Consider the following 26196-nt stretch of genomic DNA (forward strand, 5'->3'; position numbering starts at 1 on the left):
ATAAAGAAAAATCAAATGTGAACTGCGAACACCAAACTTGGTCTAAAACACAAACAAAAAAGAGATGGCAAATCCTTAAAAACTTCTTCAACTGGCAAAAATTATATTTTAAGTTGCATTTAAACCAGCAAGTTCTTCTCATTAGCTGGGTTATAATGCATGCTATTGGAAAAATATAAGCCACATATATAATATTTGATTGTTTTTCTGCTGAGCAAATAAAGAAGAATTGGGGATAAACTATCATAAGTGCTATAAAATGATCATTGATCTTGAAACAGCATGTGAAATTCTCATGAGGCTGAAACACAGGCAGCTTTGAACATGATAGGCTGACCAAAGTACAACTGAAAATATTTTACCTGCTATGTAAAACTTAAAAATAGTAGCAATAGGTCAGCTTTAGATGACAAAGCTATACACACACATTAGGCAAATAGATGACCGCCTACACTGTGACAGCAGCAATAAATTTCCTTTACTTGGCTAGAGTGGCTAGATAAAAGTAGAAAGAACAGAGGCTTTGGAACAATAAGGCCCCAACACAAGCCCCAGGTTTACCACTGATTAGTGGTGTGATTGTGCTCAAGAGAAGTTAATGTCTCTAATTTCCATAAGCCACAGTTTTCATATCAAGAACATAACAGCATGATACTCTATCTCATAGAGTTATGAAAATCCAGTGGTATAGCATATGTGAACACATTTTGTCAAGTATGAAGTGCTTTGGAATGGTAAGCTATGATTCATCACTAATCAGATACCTCTACGGATGTTCCAACAGTCACTTCAACTATAAAGGCAACTTCAAACCCATGGCTGCAAACTGGCCACATGCTATCATATCCAAAACTTAGCTGTCAGGACCTCTAATTATTCTGGACGGCTTTCATTTTTATCAAAAGAAAATCTGTTAATATCATACTAAAATATGTTCTTTTCAAGATTAGCAATTGAGTTTCACATTACATCACTATCAGAATAAAGACCTTTGTAAGGAAGCCATTTAAAAGAAATTAACAAACTATAGTGGAGAAGCATAATGCCAACAAAAAACAAAATGAATTGTTTTGCTCTCTCTAAAGTGGACTTGAGCCTTTTTCAATGTCATGTAACTTCTATTCTTTAAGATTCATTCAAAAGTTATTAAATTTTTGGATTGTGATTTAAGCTAGATATGTTGTTCAATCAGAGAAACATTCTATATGTATATAGAAAATGTCCCTACAGTATGGTTATCTAGCAATATTGAGGGTCATAATTTGGATAGTATTTTAGGAACGACATTAAAATAAAATATATTATTGTTAGTAAGTTTGCATACAATTTATTCTGCATTTCTGTCTTAATCATAAGAAATCACATTTTATTTTTTATTTCCTAGAGTTCTTTAAAAATCAAATTGTTTTTTAGCCTAGTACTTTTCCAGTTCATTGATAACTAAGGCTATGAAATGGAGACAATTATAATATAACTCTTAATTCTCTGGGCTTGGATGACTGACAGATCCCAGGTGCTCTCATCTCTGATAGTCTCCGGGTGGCAGAGCTTGGGTCCAGGGTAGATTTCACAGGCAGTTAGGTTGATGGCTCTACAATTGCTTCCTGGTCTGTCACTCGCCTGCCCGTTGATGGGTTTCAGTGCGTTTTCCAGGTTCCCTTAGGTGTAATTTTTTCTTGACTTCTCTTTGATCCTGAAGTAATGGAGCATTTTATCAATTTTAGTGAATAGGTCTTGATCAGAATTTTTTTTCAAAAGATCAACACTCTCAGCCGTTTGGTCAGAGGGAGCAAGAAAAGAGATGAGGCAGAAGGCCTCTTCCCCTGCCTGTATGCTTTTTATTTTAACCTTTATAATGCATTCCAGGTGGCAGCATTCTTATAGCCATCCAGATGAGAAAGTTTAAAATGACACAGCAATGCCCAGTTAACCTTATTTAGAATGAAAGGCCCCTTATCAGAGGCCCATGTTAGTTTTTGTAACTTTCTCTATGTTGTGGTAGTGTGATCTGAGCCATTTCTGGATCCCTTTTCTGAATTTTAATATAAATTATTAAGCCAGCAAGATGTATCTATCCAGTGATTTCCAGGATAAAAGGAGAGTGGAATAATAGGCTATAGAACATTTAGTTACCCTGATTTTGAGTGTCTGATAACATGTGACTGTACTGTGATTTGGTTCATCAGAGAGAGAGAGAATTTTTTTTTTTGTCTCATATTAAAGGCAATTATTAGATGCTTCATTGGCACAAAATTTAATTAGATTCATCCCTGGATCTTCATTTGCATTCATACAACTTTAAATTGATTGTGATATATCTTAGAAAAAAATAGAAGTAGAGTGTATCTATTAGGAAAAAAAGAATTATTTACAATACTGGCTATATGACAGGTTAAGACCCTATGCTTGGCCTTTGAAGTGAGATATTTCTTTAAAGTATTATAAATAATAAATCTAAGGCTCGAAAAGTCAATGAATACTGTTTTATTAATCCTGTCTCATTTAAGTGCCTATAAGATTTATGAAGGAAGCAGCAATACTGACAAAGTGTAATGGATTTTTGAAGACAGTTCTGATGTCATGCTAGTTCATCCTCCCACATAGGTTATTTCTTTAAAGATATAATACATGCAATTTAATGTCAAGTGTTCTAAATTTAAAAACAAGCCACCTGCTAATTCAATATGTATTTATGAAATGCCTACTTGGGCTCAGTGGAGGTGGTGTTTGGTACAAAGACTATAGAAGTGAATAAGCACTTGTCCTCAAGAGTTTTCTTTAAGAGTTGTCTTCAAAAATATGGCTACCATGACATTTCTAAGTCTTTTTCACTAGCTGTTTGCTCTTAGTACTGTATGCTAGAAAATCAAATAGTCCGTCAGTAGCATCTATCCAGAACTATATAGCATGTAATTTTACTATTCTTACCTACTGTTTTGTCTTAATTTATTTTTGTTCCCATTTCCTCACTTACTTAAAACTACTCTGCTTATATTTGCCTCATGTTACATTTTTAAATGAAATGAGGCGTCAATAAATGAGGAAAAAATTAGTTTATTATTCTTCTCTTCCATTGAGCATCTATAAGGCTGAGCATGCCGTGAATTTTCAATATATTTGTTGATTGATTGATTACAGTCACAAACCCAGTGTTTTTCACTAAGTATTAGGTTTTATGATTGTTGGTGTCATGCAATGTAGGGTTAGGAAAGTAACGCTTTCCAAATATAGTCCTTTCCTTTGTGAAAGAATTGTTCTGCCCTCAGATTTCCACAGCTGGGCCATTTTTACAAGAACTAGAATGGCACTAAAGATTGGGAGAGTACTACTGCTCCTTCTCTGTAGAGCTCTGTCATATGTGCCCCCCCACACACACACTTAATACTCAGCCATTTTCCTACATAATTTCTTGTGCTATTATTAGTCAGATGGCTCATAGGGAGAGAACAGGAAAAGACATTTTGAAGTCTCAACCTGAAAATATTTATTCTGAATGTAATCTAATAAATCGCACATGACTCCTTTGTTACAGCATCATCATTCTCTGCATTAATCATAGTCTTGGTGACTCCCATCACCTGTAGCTTTGCTGGGTGAATGAATGAACAAGACTTGATTATACAATATCTGGTGAACTGATATTTCAGTGGATGCTGTGATGTAGACACGTATACGGTGAACCGTCTTACTGTACTGAATCTCTACTACTTTCAAGATTCTGCACTGAACATATAGTTGAATGTGATCAAAATCCTGATCTAAAACCTATCCTCATCTTATAAATAAAACCTAATACTTACATAATTATTTGTCTATAAGTGCTACAAAGAGAAACAAAGAGTCATGACAGTCAAAGCTTATGTAGAATTAATTATGTGCAGGAACATTTTAAGTATCTTAACTGTAGTACATTTTTAAAAATATTATGAGAACTCTTTGAGGTAGGTAATATAATTAACATCATCTCCATCTTACAGGTTTTATAAATAAAGCCTAAGGGGGCACATCAGGGAGGAAATCCTGAAAAAATTATTTGGTATCTTAGGAATTTGATAGAATAAATAAAATTGGGATTGGGTCCAGATCATGAAGAATCTTACATAAAAGATCATTTAATATTTCATTTCACAAGTTATTTATTAAGTACTCCTAGATGCCAAGAATTGTCTTAGCAACTGTAGTGAACAATGATGTTACAGATGTAATTTCCTTCAATTCCTTTCTTTACTGACATTGAGGTTCAGAAGACTGAGGCCACATAAAATCTGCAGTTAGTAAGAAAAAGTACTTTTTACCTTTCTTCATATCACTATCAGGTTAGTTATCTTTCCTCAATGTTACACTGCCTTGTACATGTTAATTTCTGTTCTATCTAGAATTAAATATTTTATCTTGTATTTGTATAGTGTTTCTCCTTGTCTTGAAGCCAATTTTACAGAATTGAAATATCTTACATGGACAATGAATATATATGGAGTAAATTAATGGAAGTTAATGAAAGTTAAATACAGATTTAGCCTTCAGGATTTGGCACTTGCTACTCTCTTATCCTAAGGCCGACTTCTGCTAGATATTTGCTTAGCAAATTTCCTCACCTGCTAATCCCTGTTCAGATCATCTTTTTTAATAGCGTGACCTGTCTCTCTTTCACTTGCCCAGCACTCTTGATTTACAATTTTTTACTGTTCCTCAATCTTTTTTACTCTCTTTTTACCACAGTGTGATCACCTTATAACAAAATATTTAATATACTTACACGTGATGTTTGATCATTTTTGTCTGCCATGCCCCTTCAGAAAGTGAGTTCTATGAAGCCAAGAACTTTATTTTGTTCACTGATGAATCCAAAGTGCCTAGAATATGGTAGGTACTCAACACATATTTCTTAAATAAATGGCTAAAAAAAGACAGAAAGTAAATGTCAGTGGGAAAAATAATGTGTCCTCCCAACTACTCTTGAGCTTTTTTGACCTGAAACGCAATCGTAAGAGATTGTGTTTTAGGTCAAAAAAGCTCAAGAGAGGGAGGATGAAGTTAAAACAAAAGAACAAATGTGATTCTGCTTGTGATCTCCTCTTCAAATACAAATCTGGGGTCTCGATCTGAATCTAGACAGCCTAGAATGCAAATGTCCATTGTAAATTGTATGTATAGAGGTGAAAGTGTAAGAGCTGAAATAGGAGAGACAACATAAGTTAATTAGCTTGTTCTTTCAATATCGACATTTGTTGGTAAATATTGTAAATGAAAACTGTCAGGATTTTCAGTGCGGAGTCCGTGCAGAGACTTGTAAAGAGCAAAGTCTGTTATTTTTAAGAGATATTTGGTTCATTAAATAGGACATTTACAGGAATCTCCAGTATGCCCATTCCCAATGGGAAGGATCTGAATTAGGATTCAAGATGAAGTCTGGACCAGTCCCTAGACAGAGTGCAATCCTGCTCAAGTTCAAAAGCATTGTGTTCCCTGCTCTCAAAAGATGAGGAGCCGCGAAGCACAAATGTTCTCCAGACTCAGGGAACATTTCTAACACAAGGATTCATTCTGAACACAATGAAAAACAAACAGTCAAGAATATGGTATTATCTTTAAATATTTCTTACATATATATATATATATATATATGTAAATTCTTTATATATATATAAATTCTTCAGTTATAAGTTAATTGTAAATGAAGAAAAAAGGAAAGCAGATTAAGCAAAATACACCACAAATATCTGAAAGATCATAAAAGGAAGATTAGAAATGTAATTTTTACAAATTTTTGGTATATCGTATTATCTTGAAGACTTTCACTCGACAATTTGCTGAAAAAAGCAATAACAGGACAGTCTATAATCACTTTAATATGTAATTGTGTCTGAAGAATTAAAATATTTCAAAGAAAAATGAGAGGTTGTTAGAGTCACTTAAAAAGAATACCAAAGTTTCAAAGTTTGGGCTTCACATTGCAAAATAAGCACAGCTGCCCATTGATGCAATCAATGGCAACTATGATGAACACTTTACTGTCAGATCTGGAGAGTTCCTATTATGCAAGCAAACCCATAAAATTTTAAAAGTTGACCTTCTTCACTAAGGATTCTTCCTATCAACATACAATTAGCGATATGTAGAGCTGTGCCTCCAACACAATTATTGATCATTTCCCTTTTTATTTAAAAATAATCTTTCTTTAGTTTCATAACTATTTATTTTGCTTATTGTGAATACATAGACAACACTAAATTGTGTACTGATAAATATTTGAGTCATTTTGATCAATATTTTTGTAATTACTAGATCATAAAACAGTAAGTATGCATTACAATTACCCTCACTCTTATTCCTAATATATGTTTTTATATCTAAGTAGATATAGATACTACCGGCCATCCTCCAATATGCTTATGAGTTTACACTTTATACGGAGTACCTTGCCAAAAAAAAATGTGCTTTTTAAATAACTTTAATATGGGGTCAAGTCTAATATCTAGGTAATAATTTTATGAACATTGTCATATAAGATATCTCATAACTAAGCTTTTTTCTTTTATGAAGTTACAAATATGCAATGATCACACATCAATAGAAACAGTTTATTTTTTCCTTCTTAACTATCTGTCATTAAATTATGTTTTATTCAAATAGAAAGGAGAAATATGTTAAGTAAAGGGCAGCTAGCTCTCTGGTTCTGTGTAAGTGGACCTCAGATAAATGTTTGCTAGCTGTTGCTTCACATAAGTCCTTTTTGGATTTAGTGATGTGTTTTACCACTACTTTTTGTTTTTTATAGACAACTCTAGTTGCATCTCAAAATTTAAGATTCATTCTGTTGTGGAATACACAAAAAGCTCTTGATATTGAGTGAGCTTTGATGAGCCAGACTCTGACATGAGGAAGAAGATAGTATGTCAAAGACTATGACATCCCTGGTCCTTTAACATGCATTTTAGATGTCACAGCACTAAAAGGAGACTAATGGAACGTACTCTAAATCCCTTCACTTTTCAGTGGCAGAGCTCAGATTGGAAGCCAGCATTATCTGATCTGATGTCCATGCTTTGTACTGCACTGTGCCACCTCTCATAAGCGTGCTCATGCCAATGGGATACTGACACTACCCCACATGATCACATCCATGTCTTCATCCCAGTTCTAGTAACTACATCCCTGCTCTGTGCTTCTGTATGGAAGCCCTGCCTCCAATCCTCCCTGCCTTCCCATCTTTTCTTAATAAGGAATAAAAAAAAAAACCAATTAGCCTCTAAAGTAGAGAAATTAAGTTACAAAATACCTATGATACAGACTACTTTCTCATCAGTAGGCAGTGTCCTCTGTCATCTTTAAGGCAAAGGGAAGGCAGGCAGCAGCATCCTTTAACATGTCATATTTGATGGGGGAATTTTGTACCAGGGTGAAATCATGTCTGTGCCATGTAACATAATGCTAATTAATGTAAAGGGGAAAATAATGGATTGGAAAGGATGTATATTACATCCATAACCTACTCACACTGTGTTTTACCTGAACAAGTAACTCTTTTTCCAGTTGGTGCCCAAAGTTATTTCCAAAGATTTCAGCATCATTTATTGAAGCCCAAATTTTAAGTCCCTGCAGGACCCATGAACTTCAGGATGTGGACAATGGGACTTTTCAAGTTTCATATCATCCTTAGAGCTTCCTGCACCAGCTGTGAAAATCAATTAGCCCTGGTGAAAACCAAGCTGCTCTATGTTCTCAGTAATGAAAATGGCCAACTGCACACTAGCAATTTTCTCTGTCCTTACAAAGACGAATGGGGACTTTGAATTTTGTTTCACTGTTCTATGGAATTGTCTTTAACTTTTATTTTGAGAGTCTCCAGACATACCAGGAGATTAACACAGAAGACTCTTTGGAGTGGCAGGAAAATTATACCATTGCACACCAGTGACATTTGTGACTCCCTCAGGCTGGTATGCAGCCATCAGACAGTCAAAACAAACACCTCCCAAACACAGGCCAGAGCTCAACTCCCCCTCACCTCTTCTCCCTTGATAAAAACTGAAATGGCTGATGGTACCTCATCAATTTTAAAGACCCAGCAGTAGCTCAGATAATGCTTCAAGAAAACGACAGAAGGAAAATGGTCATGTAAAGCTGGATAAGGAAGATTGAGAAATACCAGAAGGGCAGGGGTTCACTCAGTGGGTACAGATCTGAGACTACTCCTCAGCATCCTGTCCTTTGTGAGAAGGTGACCACTTCTGGAGAGTAAGAATAGAAAAGAAGCCTCACTCTACTGCACCCTCTGCAGTACTGCCATCCTCATGCTCATTGTCAACTATCTTCTCTATAAAATAACACCACAGTAGATTCTTCACTCAGTTAGGTAGGGTTTCTCAACCTTGACACTACTGACATATTAGGCTGAATGATTCTTTGTCGGGAAGGTGGAGGGACTGCTCTGTACAATGTAGGATATTTAGTAGCATCTCTGGCCTCTAATCACTAGACCGCAGTATCCAATCTCTCCAAGTTGTGACAATCACCAATGTTTCTAGATATTGTCAAATGTACTCTAGGGGGCAAAAACACTCTAGTTTAGAATAACGGAGTTACAGTGATGCTTCTTTTTAAGTCCCCAAAGAACAAAAGAATTAGAAGATGCAGGGAAAATTCATGCCATTAAAACTTTTGAGTAGATACCTAAACTGTCTGTAATACATACTGGCTCCATATTTATAATGTAATTAATCAAAACAGAATTGATTTTTATTAATATACTTTTAAATACACAGTGCACATACAAATAACTAGATAAACAAGGTTTTGTTTTTAAACAATTAAAATCAAAGACATTGATTGTTTATCATTAAGAGATTTTGTCTCATAATTGATGCTGCATTATCACATATATTGTCTCATTTGTCTCACAGGTGAGAAATCAAATTACTTTCCCATTTTTATTGTGAAACAAGAAGCAATGAGTCTAAATGACTTGCTAGAGAGCAAGCGTCAGTCCTTTTTAAGTAAAACTATTGTTTTTTTTTTAACATTACAGTCCTTATGTGTACCTGAAAAATAGAAATCATATTTTGTACTTAAATGAAATTAAATAAAATCAGGATTTTAATGAAAAATGTGAATTATAAAGGAAGAATGACTGGATGAAGCTTAGATTCTTCCTCCTCAGTCAAAACTGGTTAATAATAACCATTAGCAGGTCACTGCATTCATGGATGATATGGATGGCAAGGAACAGTAGATTTTAAATGGGATTTATGGTTAGTTTTAGCACTAAGCAGCTATTAAACAGTGGGGTAGATTACAACGCTACAATGGTCACAACAGCTACAAATTCCTCCTATCACCATATGGATAATCCACTGATTTTACAGCTCCTCCTAGAAAATGGTGAAGTGTATTCCACTCTCTGAATCTGGGCTTGGCCACGTGCCTTGCTTTGTTCAAAGAGTCATTAGAAAAAAATAGCATAAGTAGAAGCTTTGAAAGTGTTTCAACATTGAGATTTGTCCTTTCATTGAATTTTGCAACCACCACCATATAAATGAGCCTAAGATAGCCTAGGGATACTGAGACACACAGGTCAGTCAAAGTTCTTGTCCAAGCTGACTCAAAGCCAACCTCTAGCCCGTGAGAGAGAACATGAGAGATTAGCCAGCCCATGACCGTTGTCTGACCACAAAGACTGTATGTTACCCCAGCCCAAAAGAATTGCCCAGAGAACACACAGAAATCATGAAAGATAATAAAGCTCATTGTCTTAAGCCACTAAGTTTTAGAGGTATTAGAAAAGCTAACTAATCCACTTATATGTAAGTAGCAGTTTTACACTATATAAGCTATCAAGCAAACTACTGTAACCAAATTGTAGATCAAAATGAAACTGTCACATGGTCACATTTTCATTCATTTAAGAGACTTATGAGAGAAATGTAAGTTTCAATTGGGTGAATTTCTATAATAGACTGAAAGAAGTAAATGAAGGAGAGTAGACACCATGTAAATTCAGATTCTATTGCTCTTAAGCTGTAATCATCCCCATCATCATCATCTATTTTAACCTGTCTCATTGTCCTCATATGAAACACAGGGAAAATAGTAATATCCACTACTTAGAGTTGTTATAAGGAGGAAATTTGGCTCCAGAAGTTGGTAACTTGTCCAGAACTTCATAACTAATAATTGGCAAAGTTAAGAAAGAAATCTAGGCCTTAATCACCTCACAAGTCACATTCTCAAGCCACTACAGACTATTTTGTTTCAATTGTTTTACATTTTCTTAAACTATGTTCTGTCATATTTTCCCATCCATCTATCCATCCACCCACCCATCCATCAATCCATCCATTCGCTCATGCATGGAACATCAACAAACTTCAAGTACATAAGTGCCACATGCTATCAATGCAGAATTTAAAAGATATTCATGGTTCCAGCTCTTGTAAAGCTGATGTACTACACTCACTCTTCCTCATATCCTACCCCCTTTACATCATGTATATCAAAACGTTCTTCTTTTTGATTTTTTTTACACATTCATAAAAGTTTGCTTTTAGAATCTTGATAGACTTTTAGAGCTTGTGTTAGTCAGAGTTCTCCAGAAAAATGGAACCAATAGGATATACATACATATCTCCTATGATCTGCATCTGCAAACTGGAGAACTGGAGGCACAGGGGTGCTGGTGGTGCAGTTACAGCTCAAACCTGAAGGCCTGAGAACTAGAATAGCTAATGGTATAAGTCCCAGTCCGAGTCCAAATGCCCAAGAACCAGGAGCACTGATATCTGAGGGCAGGAGGAGGTGGATGTCCAAACTCAAACAGTCAGTAAATTCATTTTTCCTCTGCCTTACTGTTCTAGTCAGGCTCACAGCAGACTGGATGGCCCCTACCTTCTCCCTCCGGCACTGGTGAGGCTTATCTTCTGTACTCAGTCTACCTATTCTAATGCTCATCTTTTCCAGAAAAATTCTCACAGACATATCCAAAAATAATGTATTACCAACTATCCTGGCATTCTTTAGCCTAGTCAAGTTGATACATTAACCGTCACAGACCTATGGAAGAACTTTAGACACAATGTCATACAACACAATCAGTGATCACATAAGGAAACAGAATCCTAGTTTTATTTTAAATAGAGTATATCATCTGTATGTGTGTGTGTGTGTGTGTGTATGTGTGTGTGTGTGTCCACTCACATACCTTCGTGATATCCACATACACTAATAGACAGGAAGCATTTTCTTAGAAAATAGAGGGAATGGTATGCCTGTCTCATTCTTAATGGCTGAGAGAGCACGCATGCTATTTTATTTTCAAAAAATAAAATAGGATCTGTGTATAGTTCCTTCCTCTGTTCCAGATATCATTGGAGGAATTTTACATAAATTAATTTATCTAAATCTCACAACCTCTTGTCAGGTAGAGATTGAATTAAGAATGGCGGCACAGGTACAGGGCTCCTACTCCAAATCCTGAACTATCTACACTGCACTCTAATTAAAAACATTTAGGCAGGTTATCTTTAAAGTCAGATTATTCCCACAAAGGTACCTCTGACCCTGACAAGAAAGCATATAAAAGATAAGTCATAGATGAACATTCAATACTGGTTAATTTTTACATGAAGGAAGAGTAAATAATGTATTAACAGTTTAGCATCCTCTTATATTATAATATAAAAATCTATGCACTAATTTTTCTTTCAGGCATAGAATCTAATTTCACAAAATAAGTGCTAATACAGGAACATTTCATAAATACCTCAATATTTTATGTTCCGTAGATCTATCAGTGTCTGAAAGCATTAGTACTCATGCACCAGCATCTATGCTTAAGGTTAGAGGTTTATTTAAACCAACAAATTATCATCTTTTACAACAAAAGTATAACATGAGTGATTTGTGAATTGAAAATTTATCTTCCCTGCTGGGAACAGTAACTGGTTTTTGAGCTTATGCTATAACAGGGCCACATATGAATATGCAAATGTAAAAAAAAAATGTCCTGGTCTTGATGTTATAATTTATTCTTATGACACAAGCTGTTTAATGTTCTATCGTCCCATAAGTGTTCTACTGTAGTAAACCAAGGAAAATGAATCAAACATGACACAAACTTCAGTTCCTATGGGTAGACTGTGGCAGACTTAGTATAATATGTTTCATTTAAAGCACTTGACAAGGAAAGATTTCAAAGGTCTGTAAATCACTCCAATGGCTGCTAATTTTAATTGGGAAGACAAACATTTCACACAATTATTTTTCCCATTTAAGGATTCTCAAGAACATGTGAGAAAACTCTTCGGAATATCCAGCAGGTGTTCTGGAGATTACATAAAATAACTACTAGTATGGAACCTTCCAGGTAGCTAGAACTTTGACCAGCATCTTCACAAGGTTTTCAGGCCCAGAAGTGTAAGGTATGTGGAGAGGGTGGGGGTGGGGGTGACAAGGGGAGGGAAAGAGGAAGGGAAACATAAGTGGATGTATTGACAAGTTGGCTAGAAGCTGGAGTAATCTCATAGCAAGTGCTTTGTTTTGCTTTGCCGCTTGCAGGTGAACAAGAAGCCTGGCAATTTATGAAGTACCCCTTGGTCTTCTTAATCTTATTGTTCTGCAGTTTGAACTTTGTTTCCTCACATTACAAGCACTTTTTTTTAAAAAAAAACAAGGATGCTTTTAATCTCTGACCCCATTGCACATCCTCTCTGAAAGAATCTACATAAAAATAGAAAGCAGGAAACTTTGTTTTTGATTAAACAAACATTTTATACTAGTTTTCCTGACAATGGGAGACATTTAACTCAGAGTACATAGGAACACATAATAGCCCTTAATAAATGATCAATTCTGAAGCTGGGACCTCACTGTAAACAACTTGTTTGGTGCATGCCAATAAGAGGTTAGACAAAATGGAATATTTCTGTTTCACCTGCATTTCTAACATGACTCCAATTTGATGTGACCTCTGCATTGTGGTGAATGTCAGCATCTGATACTGAGCTCTATGAAAGGAATGGCATTTTGAAAAATAAATATATATATTGCTTCACCATGGTTTTTGCACTAATGATGTAATGATGATATCCTTCCATCGCTCATATTCTATAGTTCTACATCCTATATACTACATCCAAGAATGAAAAAAATATGAAGGATTTATGTGTGTGTATATATACATATATATATATGTATATATACACATACATATACATATATATACATACATATATATACACACATACATACATACATATATATATATATATATATATATATATATATATATATATATATATATATATATGTATGTGGCTGCTTGTCATATAGTAGTTTCTCAACCTCGAATCCAGTTTCAAATAATTTGGAACATCCATATCTGTCCTGTACTACTAGTCACAAATTCTATTTATTACAACTGGCATTTAAAAAATAAATATATTTATTAACTTTAATAAATGTTAATTTGTTTTTATTCATTTTAAAATAAACATATCTATTTTTCCCTCAATATATAAATTATATTCTTTGAATCAATGTATGTGGCAAACTGGTCATGCCATACACCTATCAGAAAATGCAATGAAGACAGGGTTAGCAAATTTATCATAACTTCAATTTAAAAATTTAAAGATGAACTATGAAATGCAAGTAAGAGTCAGTATACAAACCTGGGTTAATTTGATAAAATGTCCTAGACTCTGATTTGGTTAGACTGCTGGAATGTCCCCTGATTACTCTCCTGTCTTACGCTGACAAAATGTGACAGCATGTATGCCATGTCTCTTCATACCCCTATCCTGTTCCCCATCCTCAAGACTTATTCCCAGGGTAGTCAACAATGAGAATCAGTTCATATTTGAAATATGGTTAGATTTTCCAACCTTTTTTGCCTGGAATTTTTAAAAGTACATAAATTTCAGACATGGAAATACACTGTCAGTCGATGGATGTGAGTATGCAAATTGGAGGTGAGAAACAAAATTGTTCTATAAGTGAAAATGGTTAGGGCTGGCTAGAGCCATGAAACCAGAGAAGCAGCTCCGGAGGAAGATGTCTAAATAACAGGGAGAACTCAGTAGGTGGCAGCAGATCAAACTAACTAACTAACTAACTAACTAACTAACTAACTAACTAACTGGGAGTCTGAGAAGGCCTCCCTTCTTTTCCTATGGGAGGTACTGCTCTAGAGGGATCCCAGTCCTACAGATGAACCTACCTCTGACAAAGCCTGAGAGAGGTGTGGGATTTCAACCCAGACCCTATTATAGAAAACTTCTTCATAGTTACTGTGCCCTTAGAGAGAGCAAAGAGCAACTAAATTTCTGAAGATCCACCAGACTGATAATAAATCCTAAAAAACAAAGAGCAAAAATGACAAAGGATTTAAATGCCCTACATTTTAATAATATTCTTTATATCAGACGTCTATGAGTTTTGTAAGTATATTAAAAGCCAGTAAATTTATTCAAACTTTCAGTATGAATCAAAAAAGTACTGCTTCCATACTATCTGGGGTGAAATCATATTATAAGTGTATGTTCCTCTTACAAACTTCCATACAAATACTTTTACAGACTGAATTTTTGACAAATCTGTGCTGTATTATAGCAAAATAGCACTTCAGCCCTTCTGCATTAGATATACTAGGTCACCTGGGGTGAGGTGAAGGATGTTTCATATCCCTGAAATAATCTGTGGTCATATACATAATTACAAATCTAAACAAATGTTCAGAATAATTTATTAAAAAGGAAAATCTCTTATGTTTATCAAAACACAAACATAATGAGCTCCTATATGCATATCATGAGACATACTTACATTCTTTCAAATAGCATTTCCCAAAGTGGGGTCCAGGAACTAATCTATATTAAGATTACCTGGGGTGTTATTGAAACTGTAGTTTTGAGCTTCATCCCAGATCTATTGAATCAGATTTAAGTGAAAAATCTAGTTTTCTGAATCTACAGGTGATATTTATTGATACTAGAACAAGAATCTTTTGAATAAGATAGGATCTGGATGAACTGTTGCCTACTATCTCCACTAGTAATTTTTCCAAGATTAAATTAAGGGAATATGAATATTAATCAGCAAAAATAATCACAGTGCTGTAATCCTGCTCTGCATCAAGCCCTCTCACTCCCTGATGTGAATGCAGTGGTGATTTCAACAGATAATAATTTTATTATGTTCCAATAAGAGTGGTCTTGGTCTTTTAGCATCTACGCATCTCTGCACCAGTCATTTCCGAGTCACTTGGCTGCCACGATCCAGCGTAAAGTCCCCGACAGTAAGGCTTATATACAGTAGCCCTGGCTCATCAGACCCCAAGTAGAACCATGAATAAGACAAATTAAAAGATCCGAGGACTGGAGAGTTTGCAAAAATTTGCTTTCTTATTCTCTCCTGGAATTGTAAAGAGGGGAAAACAATTTACATAGGATTTCAAAAGGCTGTATCATTCTTGAAATTGCACCTCTGTACTATTTCTGATTTTCACATATGTGGGCCTTTTAAAGAGGGCATGATGATAAGTCATCCACATATGGTACACACATTTTTTAAAAGTGTATTTCTCTAGGTTTAACTCATTTTGACAGAAGGGAAGAACAACTGAAGGATTTTCATTATTTTGGAGTGCTATGATCTATAAAAGGCAGTTATTTTAAAAGCTGAATGCAATTTTGTTGTAATTTTCTGTGACAGAATCAGCTTATAGTATACATGAAGGAGCAGAGCAACCTAGGTAGTTCGCAAATACTAATGACAATTAAACGTAAACCTTTATCTTATTGTGACTTTTCTATATATTCTTTAATTTATTCATACATTTAGTTATTATAAAGACACTTATAGAGAATCTCTGGCACAATGGGCACCGAAAATAAATTCACTATCTTTTTGTGTGTGTGAACCCATTACAATTGCTAAATAGACAAAAGACCCTTAATCCAGGTCACAACTGTGTGTCTAGTCCACTAGGGTTTTAGGCCCTCAAGTATAAATTTTAATATCACTATTTAGCATTTTGTGCAAAAAGCAGTGACAGGGCATTAAATTAGTAGTTCATCAAATGACATCTCACTTTATATATTTTATAAAAATATATATTTTATAAAAATATATTTTATAAAAATATATATTTTATAAAAATATATTTTATAAAAATATAACCTATGACTTGGACATATGACATGCTGTTAGACACAAATGATGAAGTGTGGCTTCTGTGCAATTCAAAATGATTCAAATGGCTAGTGATACATATTGCATTATGGCTTACACATATTACAAAGGCAACAAGTCCTTTACCCTTTGGTTGAGCTAAAGAATGAGTAAAAAGAGGAAAACAGTAAGTAAGAAAAGTGAATGTTTAGCTGAGTTCCATTTCTGCAGAAGTCCCTAGGCGCCCACAGCTGCCTGAGTCTCTAAAAAAATCTTTCTTCGGTTCCATGCACAGTTTTATTCTATCTTTTTGCTGGTCTTCCTGATTTCTAGAGGTTTGGTTTTTCTTTGCTTCTACTGCACACAAATAGTTGAATAATGATAATAATAATGTGTGTTCTGTGTTCTTTATCATCTTTTTTATCTACCTATTCAATCAGTGATACTCAGTGCTTCAGCTGGTTAGTGAACTGGAAGAAAAGGAATGGTATTAGATCTGGAAAACAGAAGGATCTTTCATCTCTGGTGATGATGAAGTAATTGCAATGACTTAGCAACACCTAGCTCCCAACTTCTTTTATGGTAGAACTTGCTTCTTGTTCAAACCACTTTTATTTGGATATTCCTTTATATGAAATTAATCTAATTTAATTGATATACTCACCAAAACCTTATACGATTCATTTCTCACTGCACCCCTTTCCCTATCCCAAGTTATATGTCAGGAAAGGCCTTATTTATCTCATGGAGCATATAATAGGTATTATAATTTAGGAACCTATCCCAGGGAAAGTCACACCAGAATAGTATGTATTATGTCTTCATATCAAATGAAATGGGCTCTGATGATATCATATCAGACATTTAAAGAAAATATTAATCCGGCCAAGTAGATGGAGATAAAAAGGCTTGAATTTGTATCACTTAACCATATCCAGTTGGTTTACATGGAAACTACAGCTCTATAGTCAGCATTCTGTGTGCCCAGTCAGGGTAGACGAGTTCGACGAAGCACATATGAGCCTTTTTCTACCGCAGTGTTTGTACAGTTTCTGGAAATCCTGACACCTTTAAATAATGTGTATTTGATTTTTTTTTTCTGAAAATGGTTCTCTTTTTTTCCTATTTATCAAGTTTCCAAAGGCCAAGTTAAATAAGATAAGGTATCAAAAAGAAGAAAGCTTAAAGAACTAAGGTGGGAAATTCTACCATGAACTTTAGTTTAAATGACTTCCTTTCTGATTTTCATCACCACTGATTTAATTTCTCAGCTCTAGGGAAATGCAAGTTAGCAAACTAAAGCAAATTTATCACTTCTGAAAACTGCTGCAAGACCCCCAAGACAGAATGATTACCCCCAAAATTGAATTTAAATAAAAAGTAATTAGTTTTATCTTGTTTTTTAATTCATTTACCTCTGCATAGAAATCCTCCCAGAGTTTTGCAACTCATCAGTGATTATCCCTGGAGCTGATCCAATAATGTGAGAATAAATACACCATTAACCAATTATACATAATGACTCCAAGACATGCCAATAGTGGAGAAGTTCAGGTGATTTATAAGGCTTGCTTCCAAAAGCCTATTCACAATTCACATCTTTTCTTAAAAAAAATGCATTAAAAGTTAAGCAAGTCTTTAGATCTGCTTACATTCATCTCCTAAGGATATGAATAAATGAAACTAAGTAATTTATTTTAACATTTTTGTTTGTCACATATGAAAATGCTTGAGTGTAAGGAATGAAATATGTATTTGAAGTCAGCAGAGCATGATCAGATTTTCGTTGTTTTGGCTTCTTTTAAGTAGGTCTGTTGATCAGCTCCTGCATGCTAACGCAGCATCAAAGCTACTGAATGTCTTGGATTTCAGATTTTATCAAAAAGTGAGAAGCTATGTTTTGTTTTTATGAGGTAAGAGTTTTATATCTATTTATTTCTCTATTTTCCAGCTTCAGTGAGGTATGATTGACAAATAAAAATTGTACATATTTAAGTTGAACGATATGATGTTTTGGTATACATTATGAAATGATTACCACATGAGCTGATTAACTCATCCATCACCTTACATAGTCATCTTTTTTTGTGTGTTATGAGAACACTTGAGATCTACTCTCTTAGCAAATTTCAAGTATATAGTACATTACTATTAACTATGTTATACATTAGGTCTTCAGAACTTATTCATTTTATAACTAAAAGTTTGTACCTTCTGACCAGCATCACCCCTTTTCTCCATCCCTCAGCCCTTTGTAACTATCATTCAACTTTGAAGTTGTTTTTAATATTGTAACATGTTCTTTAGTAAAGGAATTGAATCATGTGCCATATGGATCATAATAAGATCTTTATTTGATGTAATCATCTCCCTCTAAAGCATGAGAAGGTCAAAAGGATGTAAAAATGGGTCTTTTCAGTTAAAAGTGTTTAAAGATTTCTGGGGACTAGAGAGAAGTTCCTCTATTTATGGCATTCAATCAATTATATATTATCACTCCTCTCTAGGCAGTGTATAAAGGAGAATTGAAAATTAGGCTCTAGAATCTTGGAGAATTCATCCAAATCCAAAGTCCACCAACTTCCATTACTGATGAGCTATTTTACTCTGAGTAGGTTCTTTAAACTTTCTGTATTTTAGTCCTTCACTTATAAAATGAATATGATTAAAATGATAATTAACTGATAGAGTTTTTGAGAGATTTTAAAAAAATAACCCTAATAGATATCAAACAACATGTTACTCATTATTATTATAAAATGAGGAAATACAATTTCTATTTTACCATTTGGGCTCTTTATTACACATTATTACACGAGAGATGGGGGGATGTATTCTGCTCCTACTAATACAAACTGAGCTACATGTCTTAATAATCATCTAATGGAAGTACAGTTGTCCCTTGAACAACACAAGATTGAACTGTGCAGGTCCACTTATTCATGGATATTTTTTCAATTGACCTGTGCAGTTCAAACCCACTTGTGTACGTGGAGCACTGACTATAATTATGAAGGGGTTTTTCAGTAGGTCAGTGTCCCTAACACCTTTGTTGTTCAAAGGTCAACTGTAAATATGAATCATTTCATAACAACCACAAAAGCACAAATAAATGAACATATTAGAAAAGAACAGAAAGTTACTAACATATATCAAGTATATTGAGTGTGTCAAGTTCTAAAATGAATTATTTTTATGGCTCTTACTTAATTGTGAAACAACAAGATTATCTCCATGTTATATAGAGCGAGGATCTTAAGCTGAGAAAATTATTTGAAGCCACATAGTTAGTAGGTAATACATACTATCTAGTCAGATGTCACAGCTCCATGTTCTTTTTATTGCTTTGGGCTGTGTTTCACTGAGTTGGCAGGAAAGAAGTGGAAAAAGTTGGGTTGGCCATGGGTGCTGACACTGTATAATTATAAAGGTCTATCAAAAGCTGAGCCATAAAATATAAAATTATTAGAATGATTTACTGCATGACAAAATGAAGTCACATATTTTTCATTCTACACGACTTTTCTAGTGGCACAATTCATGAATCATGCAATGTCCTGTTATTATCACTTACAGGGAATGCTGGGAAGAAAAATAGCCTCACACTATGAGGCTAAAGAGTTGACAAAACAAGTGATATGTAAGATAATAGAGATAAAACGTAAAACTCCATCAAAATTTCTGATAGTTAAAATGTTTTATTTATATGAGATTTCTATATGATTTTAGATACTGTAGGCTTTTTAAAATGTGATTAGTTTGACAGTTCTGTCAAAAAAAAGCGTATCATATTTGTAGAGCTTTATATTAGTAAAATCAAATATGTTTGTAATTTACAAAATACTAAAAATATTGCTTTGAAAAAGACCTTGAATCATATAGGCATGTATTGAGCTGTGATGATCAGAAAGCCAAACTATAGTAACTTAGAACAACAGTATTTATTTTGTATACAGAGCTAATCTGGGAGTAAGTTTTCCTGGAATTTGTTTGGGCATTCAATCATGCCATCAGAGATACAGGCTCTTTCTGTCTTCCTACTTGGCAATCATAAGATGGTTGGTCTTTCTCCACTTGCCTATCTCCTTGAGATGCTATTGGCATGTGACTGCTATGGTCATGTCACCTATTCTAAAGGTAAGAAGAATGAAAAAATGCAGAAAATCGTTTTGTCCCTTGTTATTAAGAAAGCATGTTTTTGTTTAGAAGTAAACCCTTCTCATCAGTAGAGTTCTACTTATTTCTCAGAAGTGGAACTGGGTTCTATTATAGCTATTATACAGAAAAGTTCCCCAGGAAAGTAACAATTTGGCATTCTAGCCCTTTTTGTGAAGGTGGAAAAAGAGAATGTTGGAAATATTTTTTGAGCAGCCAATTAAGAGAGATTGCAAAAAAAGTGGAAGAAAATCTAAGTTTGCTTTAATTAGGCCAGTGGTTGAGGCTAGAATGCCAAAGTTGGCATGTGGTTAGAATTTATATCCAGTCGAAAAGATGTCTGTGCATAAGGACTGACCTTATGCTAAACTGAGAAGACCATGTAGTCTCTTTTTCAACATACTCATTTCTTCTTTGTTTTCAATATCTAACTATTCATGCTCTATCCTTAGCTTATGCATTTACATACATACTTTCCCTTTTTAAATGTCCCTTGATCACTAGGCCAGATATAGACATATTGCAACATAGGAGAGGGCATTAGCAATATGTTCCCTCTAATCTTACTCTGATCTCTGGGACCTGACACCTTGAATCGTATGGCTCTAAGAACTCATTTGGAAAATTATTATTGATGCTCAGCACACCTTTAGAGAGCTAGTAAATTAGCTAAACAATGTAAAAGTTTATTGGTTCTCTATGTCTAGAGAGCAGCAGAATGAAAACATGCTGATTCCAAGTTACAATCAGTTTAGAAGGAATTTTTTGTATTTAAACTGGACCATGAAGAGACTACGGCTCCTTTTTCACTCTAATTCTCTTTACTTTGCATATTTCACAATGATTATAACAGGTAATTTCCCAGTGACTTCAAAACTAGATATAAATACAGGGAATGATTTAGAGAGAATTTTTTCCAAACATTTGTAAAATCACTTTAAAGATTTATTTTATTATTAATGCCCTAAATACTTTCACAATATTTCTGATGGTCATTAGTACATATATCCTTTCAAGAAATTGTATTAATTGACTCACTGCCATGATCGTAGATGTAATCTATCCAGAAAAGAGGACTGAATGTTTAAGAAAACAGACAGAATCATCTTGGCTGTCAAAACAAGAGATCATGGAATTAATGATGCTAACCTTTTTATTAACATGAACACTCTCATGTGGAACGAGTTTGCTCTAGAGGTCAGTGCATTATGCCAAAACTTCTTCATTCCTCAGACTCAGGTTTTGGCCTCTTCCTTGTATCTACCCAGGGAATAAAAGAATGAGAGCAAATGCTATCTGGAATTCCTCTTTTCTTATGCAGCCCATCAAACTTGATTAAATGTAGTACAAGGTTAGACAATATAGGCCATGGGAAAGGCACAACTTAAAAGTAATATGGGCTTCCCTTGTTGTACCATAAACAATATAGCAGAATTTATTGAGGCCCTTTGCTAATCCATTAGGCACCGACAAGTTTTTTCTTCTTTCTTTCGTGCCCCTTGTGCTCTATACATTAAAATCATTAAGAAGGTTTGAAATTACAGCAAATCGAATTCCATATATTTTTCAGTTTTTTTCTCTTTTTCTTCTCCTTTCTTTCTTACTCCCTTTCTCCGCCTTTCCTTTCTTCCTCTTTCTCTCTCTCTCTCCCTCCCACCTCTTTTTTCTTTGTAATTTTATAAATTCTTCTTCTATGGATAAAATCATTTTAACAAACCAAGTCCAAAGGTAGAGAACATATCACAACATGAGGCAGGAACATGGATTCCCAACATTTTAAAGCTCTTTTTCTTTTATCAAGTATTAGAGCATTTAAAATATGTTATTTTACCTCAAACAATGAGATTTTACTCTTTTTAAGCTGTTTAACATTAGATGAATGTAGCCTAAAAGTAGGCATTGAAAAGTTGCCTTCGTCTGGTACACCTATGTTGAAAACATTTGATAGATTTGATAGTCAAAGTCCTCAACACAATTATCAGGCAGGTGAGAGATGCTCCTCACATCCTCACCACACAGTTCTATACTTCTCTCCACTTTTCTGACATCCACTACATAGAACTCACATAGCCCAAGATCATTTTTATTGAAAGATGGAGGCTATATTGCATTCCTCTAGGAATCAAAATATTCTGCTTGATGCTCCAGCACTAATGTTGGGATTTCAGGTATCAGGCTGAGAGAATTGATGCAGAGGACTTCTTTCTACTTTTCAGAGTCTGAAAAACTGCCACTTCTGATTAACAACAAAAGTAAAACAAAACAAAACAAAAAGTAGGACTATATGAAACCCCCAAGCACGAGAGTGAAAAATATCAGTATTTAAAGTGTTGACAGAGACAGAGAATCCCATGAGGAATATTTAGAAACAGATTGATAGGAAGTCAACAAGAAAAGACAGCAACATTGAAGCTAAGGGAGAGACTCCAGAAGGAAGAACTTAATGGGAACAAATAAAGCAGACAGCCCACTCATTTAAAAGGCTAAAGTAATGACATTAGCATCAAAGATTTAGTTTCCCTTGAGTTGACAGCAGCATTAGGAACACGAAATGAGAAGGAAGACATTTTCAAGGAGCTTGGCTATAAAAGAAAATACACTATAAGGAAGAAGGTAAGTGGGGGCTTGGTAGATTTTCTCCAAATAAGATCTGAACAAGCTAAAGGAGTCAGTAAAGAGAAAGAAGTTGAATATCTAAAAAAAAAAAAAAAAAAAATGGAAGAGCCAATGAACCAAGGTCATCACCTAGTAGGCAAGAGGGAATGAGAATCAGTGACTGAAGAATTTGCCTTAGACAAAATGTGTGAGAAAAGACACTGATGACTAAGGTGTTTTAAGTTAAATGGTGGAGAAGGTGAGATAAGAATGTTGGAGGAATTCCTGTCTATGACTTCCAATTCTGTATGGAAGGGGAGGAAGTAGGAAGAGGATTGCCTAATATTAGTCTACCGTTCAAGTATGCTACAATGTAGTGACTATGTTTTTCACCGCCAAACTTATCATGATTTTGAGATTGTATTCATATTCTTGTGCATACTGGACTCCTCGTGTTTACAAAACACTGTAGAATATAAGAGTATTGCAAACCAGAGTCTATTCCAAAGAACTGGGCAGTAAACAAGGAGGAGACATACACATGTTTCCTCAGTAAATATAAAATGAGTAAGGTAAGAAATACAAGGTGAAAATAGCCCAGGACAATTTAATATGAGGTATTAATTATATAATTTAAAAGAATAAATGCAAAATAATGAAAAAATAGGAGTTTATGTAGCACTAATATGAGTATCAGCATATAATGAGACACTATCGTGTAATGATTGGGAATGAGACTTTTAGAGTAATAGTGCCTGAGTTTAAATTTTATTCTCCCTACTACTTGTAGAACCCTAGACAAGTTACTTAATCTCTCTGTGATCTTGTAAATTTTAGAATATAATAGAATATGTTCACAAGGCTGTCAAGAAGATTAATCCATGTGAAGTATTCATAACATCACCTGGCATCTTATACAAACTCCATAAACTTATGTTATTATCAGCAGAAATAAAGCTAAGGTTGAATGAAACTCTTAAAAGTGGGCAGAGAATGACTTTGGCTGCAAGTAACAGAAAACCAAACTCAAAGTTTTTTAAATGAAAAGGGACCGTTTTGGTTTATTTGATGGGAAGTTCAGAAATAGAGAAGACTTCAAGGTTGATATTTTTTCTGCAGTTCTCTGTGTTCCTAGTTAAGCTTGTGTTGGTTTCTTGATCAGACAAAATGGATGCAACTATTCTGTGAAACACACACACAAACAACAACAACAAAAACAGAGGGAAAGAGACTGTCCCATAATAGAACTCTCTTATACAAAAGAGAAAACAAAATCCCTAGGAATCTTTCTTATGTCCCTTTGACCTTTTTAGGTCCTGAAAATTTGTAACCAGGAGAATGTTATGCACTAGTTGGTTTAAGCCTGGCTGCTGAAGTGCAGAGTCTGTCCTTGAGAGTTCACTCCTGATAGGCTGATGTTTACCTCCCAAAATTGTGACTATTCTACAATGAATAGAGGACAAATGGCAAGTGGATATTGGTGAAACTATCATGTAATCCCTAGGCAGGGAATGTATTTCAGGCCTAAGAAAAGCATTCAAAACTGGGTTTGCTGATAGCTATTGCCTAAGGCCACATTGTGGGCTTGACAGATGCCCAGAGTTTTAAGGGACGTAACAGCAAATTACATTTGAGTTGTCCCGTCAGATTCTTTTTCAGTTTAGGGAAAATACTGAAAGCAGCCCAAGAAACCAAGCCTAGATTCAGAATGGTGATGATAAATGTAAACGCTATGTTCAATGTGATAAACTCTAGTTCATCTTCATGTTTTCTTTGGTCTTGAACCAAGAGAAAATCACATTTCATGAGTAGTATACATTAACTTCAATCCTTCTGAATCCATATGAATACGAGGAGTCTACTTTACTAGGTTCCTGACAGTAGCTTGCTTTTATTGTCCCTAAATGTTAACCCCAGAGCCATAGAAAGTTTTCTTTCAGGTATTTTAATATACTGTGACAAAGATTCTACTCTACATAAAGTTCTTGTGGATAAAATATAGGATATCACGTTCTGAGTATTGAAATGGCCTTTTAAGGTAAGGAGTTATCTTGCAGAGGACTTTGTTGTTACAGTCTCCTCATTACAGCTCATTCTCTCACTAAAGGGAATTTACAAGACTGTTCTCACATCCTCACAATTTTTTAAGGAAAAAATAAGCTAAACTCAGTCTAAACCTCTCAGTGGGACTGACATTTTCCATATAAACTGAAGACAGTATCATTGAGGATAGTGTAAGATGCCAAGAACTTTTTTCTATTCATAAATCTTCATTATTAAAAAGCAATTCTTTATACATACTACTCTTTTTTAGCAAGAAATCTATCAAAAAGTCCTATCTCCCAATGTTAATGAAAGATTTTCGTAGCAAATATTTTTGTCACTAGATGAATTCAACATGCCAAGTATTGTGAAATGTTTTGGCATTTGTACAGTGCCTTTTCAGTTTATTTGTTGAGTCATGTATCATGTTTTGTCTGCCAAGTACCCATGTGATTACTTGTGCCAATTAACAAAACACAAAATTAATCATCAATCTTGCATCCTCTTGACTAATCCATACACAAGGCAGAAAAGATGAAGTAGTCATGATGTCAAGGAAAACATGTGATGTATTTACTCTTTGAGACAAAGCATCTTCCAAAGAATGAGCCTTCTTAGAATCAACAGAAAAGAAATTTCAAGTAGAATGATAACAGCCTTCCTCTGCCTTTTGTCATACTTCAGTGTTCATGGCTTTTGAGACCCTTGAGTTTTATGTAACATCAAACCAAGCAAAACCATTCTGAAGACAAAATGATGACTGATATTCAAATTGTGCTTAATATTAACCAGAAAATAGAAGGTATGAGTTAGTCTTCGAGGGTTAAGAAAAATGAATAATAAGTTTCATTGAATCTGAATAAATATTGACTTATGGGATGTTCCAGATGACTTCTCAATCATTCCTACTAGCACTGTGGTGAGATATTTTCTGTAGATTTCAATCTTAAATGTTTTTGCAAAACTCAGATTCATTTTTTGATAAATCTATATTCAGATGTTATTATCTTCAGCAAGTTTTGGTGGCTAATAGGAAAATTATTATTTTCTCTTTAAACTTTTCCAAAAAGAAAAAAACTTTCATACTTTATTTTTTTAAAAATTATAAGCATGTAAAAAAGAAAGTCAAAAATATTTCTGAATATTTTGTTATTTGAACATAGCTTCTATGTTCCTCAGCTTCTCTGAATGAGTCATTAGTGGAAAAAAAAAACAGACATAGTCTTTCTTGTTCTT

At 34.5% G+C, this 26196-nt stretch overlaps 1 long non-coding RNA gene across 1 annotated transcript; it reads right to left on the minus strand.

The window, feature by feature from the left end:
• Positions 1 to 207: 207 nt before the first annotated feature.
• Positions 208 to 14307, minus strand: LOC120619578 (uncharacterized). Its single transcript, XR_005657561.1, has 3 exons — positions 14216 to 14307; positions 4757 to 4897; positions 208 to 1693 (listed from the first exon to the last, which is right to left on the minus strand). It is a non-coding gene; the product is annotated as an uncharacterized LOC120619578 (long non-coding RNA).
• Positions 14308 to 26196: the final 11889 nt, after the last annotated feature.

Source organism: Pteropus medius, unplaced genomic scaffold (genome assembly GCF_902729225.1).
Source record: "Pteropus medius unplaced genomic scaffold, Ma_sr-lr_union100, whole genome shotgun sequence".
NCBI lineage: Eukaryota > Metazoa > Chordata > Mammalia > Chiroptera > Pteropodidae > Pteropus > Pteropus medius.